This window comes from Rhagoletis pomonella, unplaced genomic scaffold (genome assembly GCF_013731165.1).
Source record: "Rhagoletis pomonella isolate Grant_MI unplaced genomic scaffold, Rhpom_1.0 Rhpom_scaffold_00003, whole genome shotgun sequence".
Lineage (NCBI taxonomy): Eukaryota > Metazoa > Arthropoda > Insecta > Diptera > Tephritidae > Rhagoletis > Rhagoletis pomonella.
The window spans coordinates 25,820,693-25,831,101 of record NW_023458557.1 but is presented as its reverse complement, the minus strand read 5'-3'; positions in this window follow the sequence as shown (position 1 = coordinate 25,831,101).

Below are 10,409 nucleotides of genomic sequence, written 5' to 3'. Positions count from 1 at the left end.
CGAATTATTCGGAGAAACTAAGTTAGACAGTGCAGCTTCAGATGTTGATGGCAACACTGTTAAATCAACGGTTTGAATATTTTTAGATGTAGACCTAGTGGATATGGCTTTAGATAGCGGAGGCTCCAATGCCTGAGGGCATGGAAAAGATAGATTAATAAGTTCCAAGGACTGGGATGGAGGATTTTTTTTACTAGATTCAGTGGCTGTCTTTCTTGGTGGAGGAATAACACACCTACCTTTATTTTTTTGGCTATCCTCAGAGTGTGGAGGGTTGTCGAGACATGTGAAAGACCTAAACAAGACCAACGAAGACCCTTTCCCTCGTTAATAGCGTCTAAATATTTACGCAAACGTCAAGCTGTAAAAGCTGTGTTTTTCTGTGATATGTTTAAATTTTGTGTTTTATAAAGCTGTTTACGCTTATTAAAGTAAAAAATTAAAAAAAGTGTTAATAAACTTCTGGTGCACAATTTAAAGATAAGTAAAATATCAAAATTTCCTGTAAATTTGATTAATTTAACTTGATATTCTTAATTGCATATGCCGAGTATTTTGTTTCATATAAGATATTGTTGTTGTACAATTGTTTTTGTTTGTGCACATTGATTTTGCTCTTTTTGTCTTTTTGTCATTTCTGCTGTTTCATCTTTGTCACAGCTGTTTGCGTTTTGTTTATTAGGTGTCAAATATACAGTGCATTTAAAACTGTTCGCTACATAGCTTTCCAACTGATATTTACCAGCTGATTGGTTCACTGATTAATACATCGTTTTCAAAACTGTTTTTGCTTCTAAAACCTAAAAATAAATATCATTTTAAACATGTCGTGTATTTACACCAATTGCAACGTTAAGAGCGACTCCTATGTGTCATGCTGGCTCTGCGATGGGATTGCCCATATAAAATGTGCTGGTTTGAGCGGTAAAGTATTAGACGCTATTAACGAGGGTAAGGGTCTTCGTTGGTCTTGTCAAAAATGTAGATCAACCGAAGTTGATTTATTTAAATTCTTTAGGCAGTCCAGAAATGGTTTTTATGAGATCGGGAAGGATCTGTCGGTGCTTGTTGAGAAATTTAAGCATTACGAAAAAATGTTCAGGTCTTTCACTTGTCTCGACAACCCTCCGCACTCTGAGGATGGCCGAGAAAATAAAGGTGGGCGTGTTATTAGTCCACCTAAAAAGACAGCCACGGATTCTAGTAAAAAAAATCCTCCATCCCAGTCCTTGGAACTTATTAATCTATCTTCTCCATGCCCTAAGGTATTGGAGCCTCCGATATCTAAAGCCATATCCACTAGGTCTACTTATAAAAATAGTCAAACCGTTGATTTAACAGTGTTGCCATCAACATCCGAAGCTGAACTGTCTAACTTAGTTCCTCCGAATAATTCGGAGCCCCGCACATCAGACATCATTACCAAAAAGTTGGTTGTAATTCCTCCGAGAAGATCAATCTTTGTCTCTAGATTTGCTAAAGATACTTCTTCGGATGATATAAAGTCATACATATCGACTAAAATTAGAACTAAAGATGTATTTATTCGTAAATTTAGTTTTAAATACGATCGCGATATTTCATCTTTTAAAATTGATGTAGCATCCGAAGATTTTGTTTCACTACTAAATAGTTCATTTTGGCCGACTGGGGCGTTTGTTCGCGAGTTTGAGTATAAACCTAATAAAAGTAATAATAACGTAGCTAAAATTTCTAATCTTAATTCGGATTCAAAAAACTAACTCGCAAGTCTAATTTAAGTATTTACTATCAAAACGTTAGAGGTTTGAATACCAAATTAACTGACTTATATTTAAAAGGTTTTGACTGCATTTATAATATTATTTCCTTGACCGAAACATGGCTCAAACTTCATATTTTTAATTCCGAAATTCTTCCAAATGAATATCAAATATACAGGATCGACCGCGAGGGCAGAATCGGCGGTGGTGTTCTTTTTGCGGTGCATTCATCGATACCATCCGAGGAAGTTAGTCCTCCTGCCATTGAATATACCGAATTTAAATGTATACGTGTACAGGCTTATATTTGGAAAGACTTATATTTTATTTATTTATTTATTTTATTTATTTATTTTCAATACAACAACCATAGGTTATATTTCAGTATTGAATATTAAATTAAAATGATTACAAAACCAAACAATGTTTTAATCTTAAAGCTAAAAAAATTTATAAATTACAGAGATTACAATTTAAAATCCTACAATATTGAAGTTAAGAACTAAACAAAATGTGAAAGTAGAAGTTAGAAATTAGAGGTTTGAAATTAGGGATTGAGAATAGAAAATGGGTTAAAAATGGACAATGCATTGAGATTAACATATTAAAACATATGACTAGGGCAAACGGAAAATATGTTCTTTATTCACTCGTTGTATAATTTAAGTAATGTACTCTTGAAGTGCGATGTGACCCTGATGCTCCTGAGTTGAGCAGGTAGCTTGTTCCAAAGGCGAACCGAGTAAACGAAAAATTGACGCTCAGATATCATAGAGTTGTAATTTGTGTGCAAGAGCTGATGTGATCGTGATGATCGAGTAGTTTGAAGGCGGCTTTTAAGGAGTGGGTGTTCTTCCGTGACCATGATTTTATGAAGCAGCGTTAGACACTTAAGTTTCAACAGATTATCGAACGATATAGAGGATATTTTCAGAGCCCACGGAGAAATGTGGTCGTGACGTCTTTTACCATATATATATCGCGCTATGTTATTGTATAGTATATTCAGTTTCTTATTACACGTGCTATCACAGTTTGCATATAGTTCGCAACCATACAGTAGTGTTGGCAGCAAGTAGGATTTGGCTAAAAGCAATCTAGTTTTAACTGGTGTGAAGTATTGCGTAGTCCATAGTGATCTGAGCATACCATACACTTTGCCTATTGTACAGTAGATGTGATTATTCCACGTCAACGTTCTATTAAATGTTACACCTAGGTTTCTGGCTGAATCAACGAAGGGTATCACTGTTCCGTTCAATATCACATTATCGTAATTACAGAGATCTAAGTATTTTTTGTAAATGGCTATGCACTGCGATTTTTTAGGATTTAAAACTAGGCCATTGTTGCTGGCCCATTCATTAACACGGGTTAAGTCGGAGTTTAAATCATGAATACACAAATTTATTGACACTACAGGACAGCTCACATATAGTTGCACATCATCAGCATAAACATGAATGTTGCAGTGCTTCAGTACTTTAGGGAGATCATCAACGTATAATACAAATAATAATGGACCGAGTATGGATCCCTGGGGAACCCCTTTGGACACGGTTAAATAATTGGATTCCTCGTTGCCCACACTTACTGCTTGAGTCCGTCCGAGAAGATAAGAGTTGACCAGGCTCACCGCTGAAGACGAAAAGTGGAATATATTTCTTAATTTTAAACATAGCAGTTGGTGATCGACCGTATCGAAAGCCTTGGAGTGGTCAAGAAGAGTTAGAAGAGTTACGTAATTATTGTCCATATTAACTCTAATATCATCTGAAACAGTTAAAAGCGCAGTGACACAACTTTTATTCGACCTGAAGCCAGATTGGTATGCACTCACAAGCGAGTTTTTGGAAATAAACGAGTTTATCTGTTGGTGCATAATTCGTTCGAGAACTTTGGAGAGAAAGGGCAAAATCGCAATGGGTCTATAATCACCATTTGGTTTCCGAATAGGTATTATTTTGGCCCTTTTCCAACAATCGGGAAAAGTTGCAGTCGTTAGTATTGAATTTAGCACGTAGGTGAGATACGGAAGGATTTTGGGAAGGATACATTTAACAAACTTGGGATTTAGGCCATCAGGTCCAACAGCGTTCGATTTTATGGATAGTATGGACTGGACAACATCACACTCATTAACACAAGCAAAGCTAAAATCTGACAAGGACTTGGTCGGACTAACACTGTAGCTATCGTAGCATGGTTTACCCGTGGAAGCAATGGATTCTATAAACTTTTCATTTAAATCATTGACACTAATATCATCATCAACCGGATGCGTATTTTTATTTATATTTCCCAGCCCGATTTCGCGAATTTTTTTCCACGTTTGCTTAGAACCTATTGCTGCGCTGAATATATGTTCATAGTATTTAGCTTTTTGATACTTAATAGCTTTAGTTACCTCGCTTTTCAAAATTTTGTAGCTTCCATAAAGAGCTTCGGTTTTATAGCGTTTCCAACTTTGATATAAACTGTTTCGTTTCTTAATCAATATTTTAATATTTCCATTAAACCATGGACGACTTTTACGTATGTTTGACTTCGTTATAAGTGGAACAAATTTATCAAAAAGGTAGCTAATATGGGTTTGAATAAAATCAATTTGATCATTAGGTGATATCAGACATCGCACGGATGTCCAATTAATTAGGTCAACACTTTTTCCAAGCTCGTCATAATTAATATGTGCAAAGTCACGGTAAGAATAGAAACTGTTCTTGCGTGTAAATTCAAAATCAAAGGTTAGGAAAATAAGATCATGATTTGAGAAACCAGGAAGTGAAAGCTGGTCATACAGAAGCACTTTAGTCTTATCGCTTACAAAGAAAAGATCCAGCAGCGAGCTATTCGTTCGCGTAAAATGTGTGGGCATCGAGCAGTTGACGGAGACAAGTCCCAAATTATTCATAGCAAGCGCAAAATTATCGTCACTTAGTAGATTAGAATTGAAATCACCTGCTATGACAATATTGCTATGCGATAAAGTTAGTTCTTCCAAATAGTCAATAAATTGTGTATAGTTTACGTTTTTGTTTGGCCTGTAAACACATCCTAATAAGATTCTGTCTGATTTTGTTGTTATTTCCAAAAACAGATATTCAATAGAGCTTAGATTCAAAGACTTGCAATTGAGTTTGCACGATATACCTGATTTGACAAATATGGCAACACCACCTCCTCGCTCAATTCTGTCTACCCGAAATAAATTATAGCCGTTGACATACACAACCTCATTATTATGCCAATCAGAGAACCAAGTCTCCGATACACAAATCACATCAACATCAGAGGATTCAAAAAGGTACCTGAATTCGTCAATTTTCCTGGGCAAACTTTGAGCATTGATATGACAAATTTTGAGTCCATGCTTTTGTTTAGATAAAATTCTAATCATATTAAACGTATCACCTATGGAACAGCAGTGCTTATTAAGATGCATGTGTGTAGCAGTTAACATCGCACCTTAAGAGCATTCGGCATATAAGTTTGTAACGCAAGTAAATAAGTAGCATTATAATGTCACATGTTTTAAGAGAAATAGGGTGGAGAGAATAGATTATAAGGTACAGAAAATAACAATAATTAGATAGTGGCAATGTGTGTAAAAACATATGTATGTATGTAGTTCAAAAATTTTATTTGTTGTTTGCTGCAATTGAACTTAAATTCTCGATGCTGGAGACTCTCACTGCATTGCTCTGCGCTCGAACTCGAACATATACGTGGCCACGAATAGAGAAAACAGATGAAAGCCGTTTTTGCTTTTTAAGCTCAATGCCAAACTGCATGACTTCGCGATTATGCTTGGTAAGACATTCATGCAGGTAAATTTTCTCATCTGCACTATGCCCAATATCGCGAAGAGAAAGGGGCCTTCTCTTTGATTTGCAGCGACGCGAAACAGCAGCGAAAAGCAAAGAGCGATCGTTTGCTGAGCCTAATTTCACTATGACAGGCGCAGTGTTGTTTTTATTGTGCACACGGAAAATAGCCCTAATGGGTGGAGCATTATGCTGAATTGTGCGGCAAAGTTGGTTAAACGTTTCGGCTAGGTTTTCATCAGCTGTCACAGGAATGCCTCTGATAACCAGATCTGTCGACACTAGTGCATTTTGGCAATCATTTATCTGCTCGCTTAGCTGTTCAACTTGGTGGCGTAATTGCTGCACTTTTGCGCATTCCTCTTCGGCTCTCTGTACTCTGTCCTCAACGTGTTTCACTGACATTTTTATGTTAGTTAGTTCCGCTTCAAACTCACCGATTCTCTGCATAATGCGATCTTCTACTTGTGTCATACGAGCCGTCAGCTCACTTACGATGCTCTGCTTTTGAGCTGCCATGTTTGCCTCTAATCGCGAGAGCCAGTCAGGTGTTGTTGGACTCCCACTCATCACTGTTTTGCTCTGCATGTTTGCACTTTGCAGCGGAGACGAAACTGCTTGGCGGGAAGACTTTGTTCTTGTTGTCACACAATTGTTGATCATTTTCACAAGTATATTCACACCAGATTTATTTCAGTTTTATATTAATATATAACGACGATGTCTAAGCGATTTCAATGTATGTGAATAACAAAGCAATCACTGATATGATTATGCAGGTGGAATATTATGTGTTATAGTTATGAATGCCGTGGAAAATGACAAAAATACTGCAGCACTAACTTATACACGTCAGCACTCGATCACACTCATTAGCTCGACCTACATCCCTTCTAATTCTGCCGTATCAGTATATATGCAGCTAGTTTCTTTACTTGAGACCGTTAATGCAATGCTTACGGCATCCGATTCTATGATTGTTTTGGGCGATTTAAATCTGCCACACATTTCATGGAACATCATTGACACCGATGTTGTACCAGTTTCATCTAGAGATAGCTACAATGTATTTCTGGAGGAAATGGCTGAACTTTGCCTCAAACAAATAAATATATGTCCAAATAAGTTTGGAAAGGTCTTGGATCTCGTTTACGTTGATGATGTTCCGAAGGCCTCTATTAATCGGTGTGATCCCCTAGTTTTGCCGGAAGATGCATACCATCCTGCTCTGGAGTTAAGCTACGAAATCATAAATGAAATACATAATAATAAGTCAAGTTCAAGTACTAGATATGTTTTTCCGAAAGCAAATTTCAGGAAAATTAACAAAGAACTTTCAAAGTTATCTTGGCCAATATATAGAGATGACGTGGAGCGTAGCGTTGAGCACTTTAATGATACTGTTTTCAATTTGTTTCGAAAATATGTGCCAAAACGTAATATTGTTCATGAAGAACCAATACAATTATGGTTCACTAAAGAGCTTAAAAAATTGAAAAATAAAAAGTCGCACTCTTTTAAACTGTATAAAAGAACGGGCTTACACAGTGATTACCTAAGGTACTCAGTTTTGCGGCATAGCTACTTTACATTAAATAAGAAATGTTATAATTCATATTTATGTAAAATTAAGAAGAATTTAATTAACAATCCTAAATCATTTTATGGTTTCGTAAATTCAAAGCGTAAGGCACATGGTTTTCCGTCCACTATGCATTATCGCAACACTGTATCTAGCGACAGCCAACTCATTGCCAACATGTTTGCTCGGTTCTTTAGGTCCAATTATTCTGTAGACTTCCCTATAAGTGGAGACTATCCGTACGAGCTTTGTCCAATCAACTCTGCTTATATTCCAGTAATATTTTCCGATGAAGTTTTACACTATTTAAAAACCTTAAAAGCGTCATTTAGGCCTGGACCTGATCATATTCCGACCTGTTTTCTTAAAAACTGCGCTGAGAACATCTGCGAGCCTTTAACAACTCTATTCAATTTGTCACTTAAACATGGCGTTTTTCCGTCAGCCTGGAAGGAGTCGTTCATAATACCACTTCACAAAAACGGCAGCACGTCCTCTATAGAAAACTATCGAGGTATAGCGAAACTCTCCGCTATCCCCAAATTATTCGAGCAATTATTGTTAACCAGCTGACATATTCTATATCTTCTTCAATTACACAATCTCAACTCGGGTTTTCTAACGGAGAATCTACTATGACTAATTTATTGGAGTTTACAACTCATGTCTCAAACGGTTTTAGAGAAAATGCTCATACCGACGTAATATACTCCGATTTCAATAAAGCTTGTGACAAAGTATGTCACTCGTTACTCATCCGTAAACTCGACCTAAGCGGCTTTCAGCCCAGTCTTCTTCAATGGATCTCATCTTACCTCTCTGATAGAACACAAAGAGTTATTGTTAATAATTGTTCTTCCAACATCATTAAAGTTTCTTCAGGGGTTCCTCAGGGAAGCCACCTTGGTCCGATTCTGTTCCTGATATTCATTAATGATATTTCTTCTATAATAAAACATTCAAAAATTTTAATGTATGCCGATGATGTGAAACTTTTTAAAACATTGTCCTCTATCGAAGAAAGATCTTTGTTACAAGCGGATGTGAACAACGTGGTTAGTTGGTGTAATACAAACTATATGCCACTAAACCTTCAAAAAAGGAAAGTTATGTGTTTCTCTCGGAGGGCTGTTCAACCAGCTCTTTATTCAATATCAAATTATAATCTGGAGCAGGTGTCCAATTTTGTCGATCTTGGTATCACAATGGATTCCAAACTCAATTTCAACCATCATATTAATGTCACAGTCAATAAAGCCAAAGGCGTTTTTTGCATTTGTAGGGCGATGGTCAAAAGAGTTCAAAGATCCTTATGTTACAAAAGCTCTTTTTACCAGTTTAGTTAGACCTATACTAGAATACGGATCTATTGTTTGGAATCCCCGCTACCAAGTTCATTCAGAAAGGATTGAATCAATTCAAAAACAATTCTTGCTTTTTGCATTGCGTAATTTTAACTGGGGTTCAGATTACAATCTCACCCCTTACACAAGTCGTCTAAACCTCATAAATTTGCCTACACTCGCAAGCCGTAGAGAAATGCTAGGTATAATATTTATCGTAAAATTAATGACAGGCTTGATTAATAGCCCGGCCCTCCTGGCTGAGGTAAATTTTAATGTTCATTCTAGAATGTCAAGACACTTTCGACCTCTATTTTTAAGGCCATGCAAAACTAATTTTGAACTAACGAATCATTCCGTGGTTTATGTCAGGATTTTAACTGTCATTCCTGCACGTTTGACGTATCGGACTCGATTTTTACTATAAAGAAAACTAATATTTCCACTCTCAATAATTGAAATACTATCTTTAGTATATCCAATCAGCTGATGAATTTGATTCTGTAGCTGAATAGTTTTAGATCTCGACACTTAACAAACTCCTGTTTCCACTACTCGGCACCAAAAAACTAAAAAAAAAGGTTCCGTACGTCATGCGGACTGCGCCCCTCGTGTCGGTTGGGCGGGAATGGAGGGTAAAAAGCCGTTGGGATTAATTAATTAAAACACCCTACCGCTCAAACCAGCATATTTTATATGGGCAATCCCATCGCAGATCCAGCATGACACAAAGGAGTCGCTTTTAACGTGGCAATTGGTGTAAATACACGACATGTTTGAAATTATATTTAATTTTTAGGTTTTAGAAGCAAAAAAGCAAAACAGTTTTGAAAACGATGTATCAAACAGAGAACCAATCAGCTGGTAATATCAGTTGGAAAGCTATGTAGCGAACACCTAATAAACACAAAGAAAACAGCTTTGACAAAGATGAAACAGCAGAAATGACAAAAAGAGCAAAATCAATGCGCACAAACAAAAACAATTGTACAACCACAATATATTAAGAATATCAAGTTAAATTAATCAAATTTACAGGAAATTTTGATATTTTACTTATCTTTAAATTGTGCACCAGAAGTTTATTAACACTTTTTTTAATTTTTTACTTTAATAAGCGTAAACAGCTTTATAAAACACAAAATTTAAGCAGATCACAAAAAATACAGCTTCACAGCTTTGACGTTTGCGTTTCTATGTTCACATACTCAATATCACTTCTGAAGGCCTTCACCTTTCTGCCAGTTTGTCGTTCTACCATTGTGCAAAACGATACGAATTTTTCATAGACTTCGTCCTTAGTTTTAAGAAAATAAACAAAAATTCGTCTTGACATGTCGTCAATAAAAGTCAAAAAGTATTTCGATCCACCAATCGATGCTTTCTCGAAAGGTCCACATACGTCTGTATATATCAATTCTAATAAGTTTTTCGATCTGTTCTCACTTGCACTTGGGAATGGTTGTGTGTGGATTTCGCTTGTCATACACGTTTGACACGCCGGATTCGCAGAAAAATTTACTTTTTCTATACCACTCACCATTGCATTGTTTGGCATCTTTGCTAAACTTGTATAGTTTAGATGCTCATACCTGTTGTGCCAAACGACCGCATCCATCTGTGTTGTGTTAAAACAACTATTGCGTTCAATGTCGGGCACAAAATATTTGCTGTTATTTCTTACGCGCATAATTTCAACGCCTTGTTTCATTATCGCTGCATAGTCACTGCCAAAGTTGACTGCGCATCCCGCCTCGACTGCATGACCAACCGATACGTACAAAACATCTTTTAATGATAGCTCACACATGTTTGTCACAAGTTTGACATCACCTTTGCCCTCAGCACAGAGGCTGTGATCATCAGCCAACGTAATCCACTCTGTATGGTCAACGAAGTTTGAAAACAAATTTCG